The 14,060-nt window shown below is 51.7% G+C and overlaps 1 protein-coding gene across 8 annotated transcripts in view; it reads left to right on the top strand.

Moving 5' to 3' along the window:
• Positions 1-14,060, top strand: part of UBR5 (ubiquitin protein ligase E3 component n-recognin 5) — a 1,605,594-nt gene that overhangs the window by 1,333,588 nt on the left and 257,946 nt on the right. The gene's annotated exons all lie outside the window — the stretch shown is intronic.

Here is a 14,060-nt window from a genome sequence, read left to right as displayed (position 1 = left end):
ACCCATGCAGCCATGCTAGGAATCCCTGAACTGGTGTCTGTGAGGGAATCCCTGAACTGGTGTCTGTGAAAACCAGAGCACAGAGCAGAACACAGGGTGAAAAAGAAGTTTTGGAGCATGGAATAATGGCCCAACCATCCAAGAGAAAAGGTAAGTAGACTGGGGGACTATCCTCTGAACAGCCAGAGAAACAAGACTTCTCTTCCCAGGAAGATGTCTTATCCCCTGAGGGAAATGAGTCCATGGAGCTGGAACCTTAACAGGCAGAGCTGTTGGGCCCAGGGGGACCCACAAGGGAACAGCGGTGTCAGGAACAGAAGACTTGTCCCATTCTTGAAGGCCTGAGGCAGCAAGCTGCTGCACAGGAGAAGGGATATGTCAGTGGCTCCCACAGAGTCTATTGGAGGATGGACTCCTTTGCAGTGAGGCCAGAGACCCCAAACCTGGTGCCACTAGGAAAGTGATAGTGCCTCCGGAATGTAGAGAGTTTATCCTCACATTGGCCCATGGCATTCCCCTAGCACTTTTATTGGCCTATATGTCCCAGAAAGCAAGGGAAATTTGTAGCTCCTGTGTCCCCTGTTAAGCCAGTGGCATGACAGGTGGCCATCCAAAGGGCCCCCTCAATCCTCTGCCTGTTGTGGTGGTCCCCTTTGAAAGGGTTGGTGTGGACATTGTGGGTCCACTGAAACCACCCACAGCCTCAGGGAATCAGTACATACTGGTAGTATTGGATCATGCTACCAGATCCCCTGAAGCAATTCCCATTAGGTCCCTACTTCCCCTGTAGTAGCCAAATTGGCATTTTTACCAGAGTGGGTTTACCTAACAAGGTGATTTCTGACAGAGGTACAAACTTCATGTCAGCTTACCTAAAACACATGTGGAGTGAGTGTTGGGTGACTTACAAATTCACCACACCATACCATCCACAAACCAATGGTCTTGTTGAGAGATTTAACAAGGCATTGAAGGGCATGATCATGGAGCTCCCTGAAAAACTCAAAAGGAGAACGGATGTACTCCTGCCATGCCTGCTTTTCTCCTGCAGAGAGGTGCCACAGAAGGCAGTAGGGTTTTCCCCTTTGAGCTTCTGTTTGGCCATCCTGTAACGGGACCACTGGCACTTGTTAAAGAAGGCTGGGAGAGACCTCTCTGTGAGCTTAAACGAGATGTGGTGGACTATGTGCTTGGCCTCTGCTCTAGAATGGCTGAGTACATGGAAAAGGCATCCAGAAGCCTTGTGGCCAGCCAACAAGAAGTTGTGGTATGACCAAAAGGCTGCAGTGATTGAATTCCAGCCAGGGCATAAAGTCTAGGTTCTGGAGCCTGTGGCCCTTACCGTTCCTAGAAAAGAAGAGTCCGGTCACTTACTTAGTGGATCTTGGCACTAGCAGAACACCCAAGAGGGTGATCCATGTTAACCACCTGAAGCTCTATAATGACAGGGCAAACATAACCATGCTGATGAGGATCAGGAAGTAGAGAGTGAACCTCTCCCTGACCTTTTCTCAACTGACCCTAAGGATCGGTCTGTAGATGGAGTTGTCTATTCAGACACCCTCTCTGCCCCCCACAACAAGCTGACTGCAGGCATGTCCTACAGCAGTATGCTGAGCTCTTCTCTTTGACCCCTGGTCAGACACACCTGTGTACTCATGATGTCGACACAGGAGACAGTTTACCTGTCAAAAACGAAATATATAGACAGTCTAACCAAGTCAAAGAGAGCATCAAAATGGATGTCCACAATATGCTGGAGTTACGGGTAATAGGGCACTGTAGGAAGCTTGCTCTGTATCTACTATATCAAAATGAGATATAGTGTGTACAGAGTCCAGGGTTTCCCTAAGAGGCTTGACAGAGGCAATAATAGATAATACTAATGCTCTGTTTGTGGTAGTGTGGTCGAACAGTTAGGCTTATCAGAGGGCAGTGTTAAGCATTTGTTGTACACACACAAGCAATAAGTGAGATCACGCACTCAATGACATAACTCCAGGCCAATGGGTTTTTATATAGAACAATATTCTTTTGTTAATTTATTTTTAGAACCACAAGATTCAGATTACAAGTAAGTACCTTAAATGTAAGGTACTTTGCATAGTAATATTTAGAACTTTAAACCAAAACAGTAATGTACGCAGTTTTTCATAAAATGGTAATAAGCTATTTTAAAAGTGGTTACAGTGCAATTTTCAACAGTTCCTGGGGGAGGTAAGTAAAGTTTAGTTATTACAGTAAGTAAAGCACTTACAGGTTCAGTCCCTTGGGCATAGGTAGCCCACTGTTGGGGGCCGGCCGGGTGCAGTGGGCAAGCAGGGCATTGGATTTTCAATAGGATTCAATGGAGGGACCCGGGGTTACTCAGACGTAGGCAGGGCACAGGGGGGCTTCTCGGGCCAGCCACTGACTGGGCAAGGGTGAGGGACGCCTGCTGGTCACTTCTGCACTAGTGGTCAGTTTCTCACGTCCTGGAGGCTGCGGGTGCAGTCCTTCTTCCAGGCATCGGATATCTTCGTCCCGGACAGTTGTGGTGAGGGGGTTCCTCGGGATTCCCTCTGCAGGCGTCGTTGTGGGGGTGCAGGGAGGTCAGCCCAGGGTGGACACGTCGTCGGAGTCGCCCGGGGATCCTCTCTGGGTTATTGGTTTCTCTGGTCACAGGCCAGGGGCGTTGGGTGCAGAGTGGTGGGGACTCAAGCTTCTGGAGTGTGGTGGGAGTCCCTCTAAAGATGGATTCTTCTTTCTTGGTTGCACAGGTCCGCTGTCCATGGGAGTTCTTTATCCTTCTTAGGTGCAGGGCAGTCCTCTGAGTCAGCAGAGGTCGCTGGGCCCGCAGGATGCGTCATGGTGCAGGTTCTCTGAAGAAGGAGACAGGCCAGTAGGCCTCGGGACAAAGCAGTTGTCGTCTTCCTCCTTCTCTGCGGGGGTTTTCAGCGAAGCAGTCCTTCTTCTTTGTCATCAGGAATCTGATGATCTGGGTTCAGGGTCGTCCTTACATACTAAATTTAGGGTTTGTGTTAGGGTAAGGGGGGTAGCCAATGGCTACTGTCCCTGAGGGTGGCTACACTCTCCTTGTGCCCACTCCCTCTGGGGAGGGGAGCACATCCCTATCCCTATTGATCCTAATCCTCCAAAGCAAGATAGAGGATTTTGCAAGAAGGGGGTCATTTCAGCTCTGGTCACCTTAGGGGTGGACCTGGCTGAGGGGGTGACTCCTCCTTGTTTTTCTCATTATCCATCTTCACTTGCAGCCAAAAGTGGGGACTCGTCTAGAGGCTGGGCATCTCCACTGGCTGGGGTGCCCTGAGGGCATTGTAATACTAGGTCTGAGCCTTTGAGGCTCACCGCCAGGTGTTACAGTTCCTGCAGTGGGGGAGGTGTGAAGCACCTCCACCCAGTGCAGGTTTTGTTTCTGGCCCCAGAGAGCACAAAGGCTCTCACCCCAGGGGGTTAGAAACGTGTCTCTCAGTGGTCGACTGGCACAGACCAATCAGTCCTGCACTGAAGGATTGGGTAAAATACAGGGGGCATCTCTAAGATGCCCTCTGTGTGCATTTTTTTATAAATCCAACACTGGCATCAGTGTGGGTTTATTATTCTGAGCAGTTGGATACCAAACTTCCCAGTACTCAGTGTAGTCATTATGGAGCTGTAGAGTTCGTTTTGACAAACTTCCAGACCATATACTTAATATCGCTACCCTGCACTTACAATGTCTAAGAATGGACTTAAGACACTGTAGGGGCATAGTGCTCACGCAGCTATTCCCTCACCTGTGGTATAGTGCACCCTGCCTTAGGGCTTTAAGGCCTGCTAGAGGGTTGATTTACCTATGCCACAGGCAGTATTTTGTGTGCATGGCATCCTGAGGGGGATGGCATGTCGACTTTCCCTTTGTCTCCCCACCAACACACACACACAATCTGCAATGGCAGTGTGCATGTGCTAGGTGAGGGTCCCTTAGGGTGGTACAACACATACTGCAGCCCTTAGGGACCTTCCCTGGTCACAGGGCCCTTGGTACCACTGCTACCTTTTACAAGGGACTTATCTGTGTGCCAGGGGTGTGCCAATTGTGGAAACATTGGTACATTTTTAGAGAGAGACCGATGGGGCCTGGTTAACAGGATCCCAGCATACACTCAGTCAAGTCAGCATCAATAGCAGGCAAAAAGGTGTGGGATAACTTGCAACAGGGAGCCATTTTCCTACATGCACTTTGACAGTCCCTGGGCTAGCCCAGTGGTCTTGGTCCCCAAACATCATACCAAAGATGGCAAGATTCTGTGTGGACTACCATGGGCTCAACTCTGTCACCAAGACAGGTGCACACCCCATACCCAGAGCAGATGAATTCATTGATAAATTAGGTGCAGCTACATTTTTAAGTACCTTTGACTTAACTGCAAGGTACTTACAAATTAGGACGGAACCTGGAGCAAAATAAGACAGCATCCTCTGCACCCGTTGGGCGTTATCAGTTTACTGTTATACCCTTTCGCTTAAAGAATGCCCCTGCCACCTTCCAATGGTTGGTGAATCAAGTCCTTGCTGGCTTGGAGTCTTTTAGTGCAGCATATCTACATGATATTGATGTCTTTAGCTCCAGCCCACCTGCTCCACCTGTTGAAGGCTTTTCTGGCCTTGCAATCAGCAGGCCTCTCTATAAAAGCATCTAAGTGCCAAACAGGGGCAGGGCACAGTTGTATACTTGGGCCACCTTGTAGGTGGAGGCAAAGTGCAACCTTCACAACCAAAGATCCATACCATTCTGGACTGGGACGCTCCAAATCCCCAGACTTAAGTCAGGGCATTCCTTGCCTTGACTTGGTACTACAGGAGGTTTGTGAAGGGATATGGGTCCATCGTGACTCCCCTCACTGAACTGACCTCAAAGAAGATGCCAAAGAAGGTAATCTGGACTCCTGACTGTCAAAAGGCCTTTGACACCCTGAAAGAAGCAATGTGCTCAGCAGCCAGTTCTTAAAGCTCCAGATTATTCTAGGCAATTCGTTGTGCAGACAGATGCCTCTGAACATGGAATAGGAGCAGTCCTGTCTGAAACCAATGATGATGGCCTTGACCAGCCTGTTGCTTTCATTAGCAGGAGGTTACTCCCCAGAGAGCAGCATTGGCGTGCTATTGAGAGGGAGGCCTTCGCTGTGGTTTGGTCCCTGAAAAAGCTGAGGCCATACTTGTTTGCCACTCACTTTGTTTTTCAAACTGACCACAGACCTCTCAGATGGCTAATGCAAATAAAAGGTGAGAACCCTAAACTTTTGAGGTGGTCCATATCCCTACAGGGTATGGACTTTGTACTGGAACACAGACCTTGGGCTGCCCATGCCAGTGCAGATGGCTTTTCCATGTCTTTCCACCTAGACAATGAAGACTCTCTTGGAAAGGTTAGTCTCATCCTCTTTCGTTTGGGGATAGGGGTAATTTGTAGGAAAGTGCTGCTGTTGGCATGGTTACACCCTTCCCCCCCCCCCCACCCCCCCCCCCCCCCCAAGACACACACACACACTTTTTTTGCATAGTGTTGATGCGAACTTGGATTGAAAGTGAGCTGGGACCCTGCTAACCAGGTCCCACTGTTCTTTCCCTAAAACTGTACCTTTGTTTCCACAATTGGCACCCCTGGCACACAGTTAAGTCTCTTGTAAAAGGTACCCCTGGTACCAAGGGCCCTGTGGCCAGGGAAGCTCTCTAAGGGTTCTAACATGTATTATGCCACCCTAGGGGACCCCTCACCAAGCACATACACACAGCCTTGCAGCATGCTAACCATACCAGCAGTGGCACTTCCCTACAGTATTCATATTGAGTATATGGTCTGGGAGTTTGTCATTATGAACTCCACAGCTCCATAATGGCTTAAATGAATACTGACAAGTTTGGTATCAAACATCTTAGCACAATAAACCCACACTGATGCCAGGGTGGGCTTCATTGAAAAATGCAGACTGTGGTCAGAACAAAGCCTATCCTGGGTGGAGGTGCTTCACACCTCCCCCCACAGGAACTGTAACTCCTGGCGGTGAGCCTCTAAGGCTCAAGCCTCGGATTACAGTGCCCCAGGGCACTTCAGCTAGTGGAGATTCCCGGCCCTTGGACAAAGCCCCACTTTTGGCAGCAAGTCCTGCCGGAAAATTAGGGAAAACGGGGAGGAGTGACCACCGCAGCTAAGACCACCCCTAAGGTGTCCAGAGCTGAGGTGGCCCCCCTCCCTGCAGCATCCTCCATCTTGGTTCGGAAGACAGGGACCAATAGGGATAGGAATTTGCCCCCCTCCCCAAAGGGAGTGGACACCAGGAGGGTGTAGCCACCCTCAGGGACAGTAGCCTTTGGCTACTGCCCGCTGACCCCTAAAACACCCCTCAATCTATGAGTTAAGGGACTCCCTGAACCCAGCTCATCAGATTCCTGGCAACCTACAAGAAGAAGGACTGCTAAGCTGAAATCCCCAGCAGAGAAAAAGGAAGACAACTGCTTTGGACCCAGCCCTACCAACCTGTCTCCTGCTTCAAAGAATCTGCCAAAGGCCAGCGGCGCATTCAGCGGGACCAGCGACCTCTGCCCAACTCTAGAGGACTTCCTACACCCAAAGGTACCAAGAACTCCAGAAGACAGCGGCTCTTTCTAAGAAAACCTGCAACTAAGGACTCCCACCTCACCCCAGATGTGTTGGTCCTGACCCTGTGCACCCAATGCATGGCCTTTGTGCAGCTGCAAGAGAGGGTCCCTGGGTGATTGCGAGCAAGTGCCCACCCTGGATTGATCCCTCCACGACAGCGCCTGCAGAAGGAATCCCGAGGACCCCCCTGTCCACAAAGCACTGGACGAAGATATCCGATGCCTAAAAACACACTGCATCTCCAGCCCCCAGGCCTTGGAGAAACCGACCCCCAAGTGTCTCAACGTTCAGCAGGCAGCCCTCGTCCCTGTCTGACCGATGGTTTGTCTGAGACACCCCAATAGACCTCGCCTGCAGCCCTCTGAGTGACCCCCTGGGTCTCCTATTAGACCAGAATTGAAAACCCGATGTCCTGTTTGCACCTGCCCGCCCCTATGCCGCTGGGGGTGTGTTTGGTGCCTACTTGTGGCCCCTTCAGCGCTCTTCTAATCCCCCCTGGTCTGCCCTCCGAGTCGTGGATACCCCCCCCCCCCCCTCTCTCTCCAAAGTAGCCCACATTAAAATTGCTCATCTTTGACCTCTGCTCCCAGCCGGTCCCCTGTTTCTGGTGGTGGGTGTTTGGCGTTAACTTGAACCCCAACAAGTGGACTTCCTAAAACCTGAAGACTGAAACTGTTTTGAGTGTACTTACTGTAAAACGATCTAACATTACCCCCCTCTTGTTTTGAAACAGATTGTCAATAATTCAAAAATGGTTTTACTTACCCCGTTCAACCAATCTACTGTTGATAACCTGTGTGAAATAAGAATCTATTGAAGTAGTTACCTGCAACTTGAATCTTGTGCTTCTAAAAATAAAGAAAATATTTTTTTTCTATATAAAAATCATTGGTCTGGAGTTAAGTCATTGAGTGTGTGCTTTCTTCTATTGTCCGGGTGTGTACAAGAAATGCTTTGCACTACCCTCTGATACGCCTAACTGCTAGACCACACTACCACAAAATAAAGCATTAGTATTATCTACTTTAGTCTCTGATAAGCCTTTGGGGAACCCCTGGACTCTGTGCACACTATATCTCACTTTGATATAGTATATACTGAGCCATCTCCCTACACCATGTGTCTATGGCGATGGCTGGACTGTTGGGGCATTTTCTTTGTGGTTCAACATCTGGCGGGCTCTCAACATGAGAGCAGAAACACTCAGCTATCGATGCCTAGAGGATCATGAATCGCATCTCCATGTATGGTGATCCAAGATATCTTCAGAGTTTGGGGAGAACCTTCGTTAGATCTGTTCTCTGCCAAAAACGCACAATATCAGCACTTCTGTGGGCTGGAATTTCCCCATTCTAAACACATTTCGCCTCGAGTGGATCTCAGGACTCCTGTACTCCTTTCCACTGATACCACTCCTTTCAATAATTCAGTTCTCCTGGGCCTTGCTGGTCCGTGGCAGCACCACTTTTCCACTAACCGTGAGTTTGCCTTTGCAGACGGGTGTCGGTGCAGGAATCCCACCAACAAGCCTTGGCAATCTTGACTCCAGCGTGGGACATCGTCTGCGTCCATAAGGACTTCTTCTCCGGCTTCAGGGCTGCAGTGCTGACCTGTTCTTCATCACCCCAAACCAACTCCTGCAAGTAGTAGCTCCTACTGCTCCTGGAGTCCACTGTGACTCTTGGACTTGGTCCCCTCTCTTCACAGGTCTTCTTTTGTCAGGAGTGCACTGCTGGTTTTCTTGCAGTCTACTCTGGGTGTCTTCATTTTCTTCTTTTCCTCCTTATGGGTGGTTTGGGGAAAATCCAGTGATTTACTCCTGCTTTCCTGGTCGCTGTGGGTTGTTGTGTTACTTCCCTCTGTAGTTGTCTTGTACCCTTATCTCCCCTCTACACATTCCACTTACCTAGGTGGGGATGCTTCCTTCGCATTTCATTTTTTTTTTTTTAGTATATGGTTTGTGCTCCCCCCTAGGGGTCATTATTGGTTATTGCTATTTGCATTGTTTTTTTTTTTTTTACTTTTTCTAAACCTATTTCTGATTGCTAAATCAAATCATTAACATTTATAAAGCGCACTACTCACCCGTGCGGGTCTCAAGGCGCTAGGGGAAAGGGGGGGCTACTGCTGCTCGAAAAGCCAGGTCTTTAGGAGTCTCCGGAATGCAGAGTGGTCCTGGGTGGTCCTGAGGCTGGTGGGGAGGGAGTTCCAGGTCTTGGCTGCCAGGAAGGAGAAAGACCTCCCACCCGCCGTGGAGCGGCGGATGCGAGGGACGGCAGCGAGCGCGAGGCCAGAGGAACGGAGGAGGCGGCTGGGGACGTAGAAGCTGAGGCGTCGGTTGAGGTATTCCGGTCCCTTGTTGTGGAGGGCTTTGTGTGCGTGGGTGAGAAGTCGAAAGGTGATCCTTTTGCTGACTGGGAGCCAATGCAGGTGTCTCAGGTGTGCGGAGATATGGCTGTTGCGGGGTACGTCGAGGATGAGGCGGGCCGAGGCGTTTTGAATGCGTTGCAGGCGATTTTGGAGTTTGGCGGTGGTCCCAGCGTAGAGGGTGTTGCCGTAGTCCAGGCGGCTCGTGACGAGGGCGTGGGTCACTGTTTTTCTAGTGTCGGCGGAGATCCAGCGGAAGATCTTGCGGAGGGTGAGGAAGCAGGCGGAGGACACAGCGTTGACTTGCTTGGTCATGGTGAGAAGAGGGTCCAAGATGAAGCCGAGGTTGCGGGCGTGGTCTGTGGGGGTCGGTGCGGTGCCGAGGGCCGTGGGCCACCAGGAGTCGTCCCAGGCGGACGGGGTGTTGCCGAGGATGAGGACTTCCGTTTTGTCAGAGTTCAGCTTTAGGCGGCTGAGCCTCATCCAATCTGCGACGTCCTTCATACCTTCTTGTAGGTTGGTCTTGGCGCTGGCGGGGTCCTTGGTGAGGGAGAGTGTAAGTTGGGTGTCGTCGGCGTAGAAGGTGATGATGTCGTGCTTGCGTACGATGTTGGCGAGGGGGCTCATGTAGACATTGAAGAGTGTCGGGCTGAGCGATGAGCCTTGAGGTACGCCGCAGATGATCTCGGTGGGGTCTGAGCGAAACGGGGGGTGGTAAACTCTTTGGGAGGAAGGAGGCGATCCAGTCCAGGGCCTGGCCTTGGATCCCGGTGGAGCGGAGGCAGGTGATTAGGGTGCGGTGACAGACGGTGTCGAAGGCAGCCGAGGAGGATGAGGGCGACTGTTTCACCGTTGTCCATCAGGGTTCTGATGTCGTCTGTGACTGAGATGAGGGCGGTTTCCGTGCTGTGGTTGCTTCGGAATCCGGTTTGTGAAGGGTTGAGCAGGTTGTTGTTTTCCAGGAAGGTGGTCAACTGTTTGTTGACGGTCTTTTCTATTACCTTGGCTGGGAAAGGCAGGTGAGAGATGGGGTGGAAGTTTTTCAGGTCACTCAGGTTTCTTTAGTAGGCGTTGACTTTGGCGTGTTTCCAGCATTCGGGGAAGGTAGCAGAAGAAAAAGAAGAGTTGATGACGGCCTGGAGGTGCGGGGCGATGATGTCGTCAGCTTTATTAAAGATGAAGTGAGGGCAGGGGTCCGAAGGGGCGCCGGAGTGGATCGAGTTCATGGTGGATTTGGTTTCTTCAGTGTTTATGTGGGTCCAGTTGTTGAGGGTGATGGCCGGGGGTGCGGGTTCAGTGATGTTTGGTTGGGTCTGGTGTCCGAAGCTGTCGTGGAGGTCGCTGATCTTGCGATGGAAGAAGGTTCGCACAAATCATGTGAGGGCGTGACGGCGTTGGGGTTGGAGAACTCCTTGACGATGCTGAAAAGTTCTCTGCTATTGTGGCTGTTTTTGTCCAGTCTGTCGGTGAAAAAGTTCCTTTTGGCAGCGCGGATCAGGTGGTGGTGTTCGCGGGTAGCGTTCTTGAGGGCGGTCATGTGGTCATCGGTGTGGTCCTTGCGCCAGGCCTTCTCGAGGGTGTGACAAGTTTTCTTTGAGGGTGTCAGAGAACCAGAGAGGTTTTTTGGTGTTGGTTTGTCGATGCGTGTGTTTGAGGGGGAGCAAGGTTGTCTGCGCAGGTGGAGATCCAGTTTGTGAGGCTGAGGGCTGCGTCGTTGGGGTCGGTGGTGAGGGTGGGTTGGTTGGCTGCGAGTGCGGCGAAGAGTTGCTCTTCGGGGATCTTGTTCCACTGTCGACGAGGGATGGGTTGAGTGCGGAGGTGGCGGGTCTCGCGTCGGAATGTGAAGTGGACACAGCTGTGGTCGGTCCAGTGTAGAGCGGAGGTGTGGCTGAAGAAGATGTGTTTGCTGGCGGAGAAGATAGGGTCAAGCGTGTGTCCGGCGATGTGGGTGGCGGTGTTCACCAGTTGCTTGAGGCCGAGGTTGTCGAGCAGGGCGGTGGTGTTGGGGTCGTTGTTCTGATCCAGATGGAAGTTGAGGTCGCCTAGGAGGATGTAGTCCGGCGAGGGCATGCGGGGAGATGAAGTCGGTGATGGCGTCGCTGAAAGGGGCGCGCGGTCCGGGGGGACGGTAGACGAGGGATCCTCTGAGGGTGGTCCTGGGGTCGGTGCGAATTTGAAAATGCAGATGTTCAGTGGCGAGAGGGGTGCCTTCGGTGGAGGTGGTGACGCTGATGGAGTCTTTGAAGACGATGGCGATACCTCCTCCTACTTGGTTGGTGCGGTCTTTTTTGGAGATCTTGTAGCCTTCGGGGATGGCAGTGGCGATGTCTGGAGCTGATGAGGCGTTAATCCAGGTTTCCGGAGCTGTGGAGTCCAGGAGGTCCCAGAGTTACTAGTGTATATATTTAGTGTATTACTTACCTCTTATTGGAGGGTTCCCTTCTAGTATTTTGTGGTATTGTGTTCCAAAAATAAAGTACCTTTATTTTTGTACAACTGAGTGTTTTATTTTCATGTGTGTAAGTGCTGTGTGACTACAGTGGTATTGCACGAGCTTCGAGCTGGAGATCTTGTAGCCTTCGCGGATGGCAGTGGCGATGTCTGGAGCTGATGAGGCGTTCATCCAGGTTTCCGTGATGAAGGCGACGTCCGGAGCTGTAGAGTCCAGGAGGTCCCAGAGTTACTAGTGTATATATTTAGTGTATTACTTACCTCTTATTGGAGGGTTCCTGTAAGGAAATGCCTCCTTGGCATGGTTGCCCCCTGACTTTTTGCCTTTGCTGATGCTATGTTTACAATTGAAAGTGTGCTGAGGCCTGCTAACCAGGCCCCAGCATCAGTGTTCTTTCCCTAACCTGTACTTTTGTATCCACAATTGGCAGACCCTGGCATCCAGATAAGTCCCTTGTAACTGGTACTTCTGGTACCAAGGGCCCTGATGCCAAGGAAGGTCTCTAAGGGCTGCAGCATGTCTTATGCCACCCTGGAGACCTCTCACTCAGCACAGACACACTGCTTGCCAGCTTGTGTGTGCTAGTGAGGACAAAACGAGTAAGTCGACATGGCACTCCCCTCAGGGTGCCATGCCAGCCTCTCACTGCCTATGCAGTATAGGTAAGACACCCCTCTAGCAGGCCTTACAGCCCTAAGGCAGGGTGCACTATACCATAGGTGAGGGTACCAGTGCATGAGCATGGTACCCCTACAGTGTCTAAACAAAACCTTAGACATTGTAAGTGCAGGGTAGCCATAAGAGTATATGGTCTGGGAGTCTGTCAAACACGAACTCCACAGCACCATAATGGCTACACTGAAAACTGGGAAGTTTGGTATCAAACTTCTCAGCACAATAAATGCACACTGATGCCAGTGTACATTTTATTGCAAAATACACCCCAGAGGGCACCTTAGAGGTGCCCCCTGAAACTTAACCGACTGTCTGTGTAGGCTGACTAGTTCCAGCAGCCTGCCACACCAGAGACATGTTGCTGGCCCCATGGGGAGAGTGCCTTTGTCACTCTGAGGCCAGTAACAAAGCCTGCACTGGGTGGAGATGCTAACACCTCCCCCAGGCAGGAGCTGTGACACCTGGCGGTGAGCCTCAAAGGCTCACCCCTTTGTCACAGCCCAGCAGGGCACTCCAGCTTAGTGGAGTTGCCCGCCCCCTCCGGCCACGGCCCCCACTTTTGGCGGCAAGGCTGGAGGGAACAAAGAAAGCAACAAGGAGGAGTCACTGGCCAGTCAGGACAGCCCCTAAGGTGTCCTGAGCTGAGGTGACTCTGACTTTTAGAAATCCTCCATCTTGCAGATGGAGGATTCCCCCAATAGGGTTAGGATTGTGACCCCCTCCCCTTGGGAGGAGGCACAAAGAGGGTGTACCCACCCTCAGGGCTAGTAGCCATTGGCTACTAACCCCCCAGACCTAAACACGCCCTTAAATTTAGTATTTAAGGGCTACCCTGAACCCTAGAAAATTAGATTCCTGCAAACTACAAGAAGAAGGACTGCCTAGCTGAAAACCCCTGCAGAGGAAGACCAGAAGACGACAACTGCCTTGGCTCCAGAAACTCACCGGCCTGTCTCCTGCCTTCCAAAGAACTCTGCTCCAGCGACGCCTTCCAAGGGACCAGCGACCTCTGAATCCTCTGAGGACTGCCCTGCTTCGAAAAAGACAAGAAACTCCCGAGGACAGCGGACTTGCTCCAAAAAGACTGCAACTTTGTTTCAAGGAGCAGCTTTAAAGACCCTGCAGTCTCCCCGCAAGAAGCGTGAGACTTGCAACACTGCACCCGGCGACCCCGACTCGGCTGGTGGAGAACCAACACCTCAGGGAGGACCCCCGGACTACTCTACGACTGTGAGTACCAAAACCTGTCCCCCCTGAGCCCCCACAGCGCCGCCTGCAGAGGGAATCCCGAGGCTTCCCCTGACCGCGACTCTCTGAAACCTAAGTCCCGACGCCTGGAAAAGACCCTGCACCCGCAGCCCCCAGGACCTGAAGGACCGGACTTTCACTGGAGAAGTGACCCCCAGGAGTCCCTCTCCCTTGCCCAAGTGGAGGTTTCCCCGAGGAAGCCCCCCCCTTGCCTGCCTGCAGCGCTGAAGAGATCCGTTGATCTCTCATAGACTAACATTGAAAACCCGACGCTTGTTTCTACACTGCACCCGGCCGCCCCCGCGCTGCTGAGGGTGAAATTTCTGTGTGGGCTTGTGTCCCCCCCGGTGCCCTACAAAACCCCCCTGGTCTGCCCTCCGAAGACGCGGGTACTTACCTGCAAGCAGACCGGAACCGGGGCACCCCCTTCTCTCCATTCTAGCCTATGCGTTTTGGGCACCACTTTGAACTCTGCACCTGACCGGCCCTGAGCTGCTGGTGTGGTGACTTTGGGGTTGCTCTGAACCCCCAACGGTGGGCTACCTTGGACCAAGAACTGAACCCTGTAAGTGTCTTACTTACCTGGTAAACTAACAAAAACTTACCTCCCCCAGGAACTGTGAAAATTGCACTAAGTGTCCACTTTTGAAATAGCTATTTGCCAATAACTTGAAAAGT

The sequence above is a fragment of the Pleurodeles waltl genome, chromosome 2_2 (genome assembly GCF_031143425.1).
Source record: "Pleurodeles waltl isolate 20211129_DDA chromosome 2_2, aPleWal1.hap1.20221129, whole genome shotgun sequence".
Classification (NCBI taxonomy): Eukaryota; Metazoa; Chordata; class Amphibia; order Caudata; family Salamandridae; genus Pleurodeles; species Pleurodeles waltl.
The sequence above is the reverse complement of the archived record's forward strand: the minus strand, read 5'-3'. Positions and strand labels throughout refer to the sequence as shown.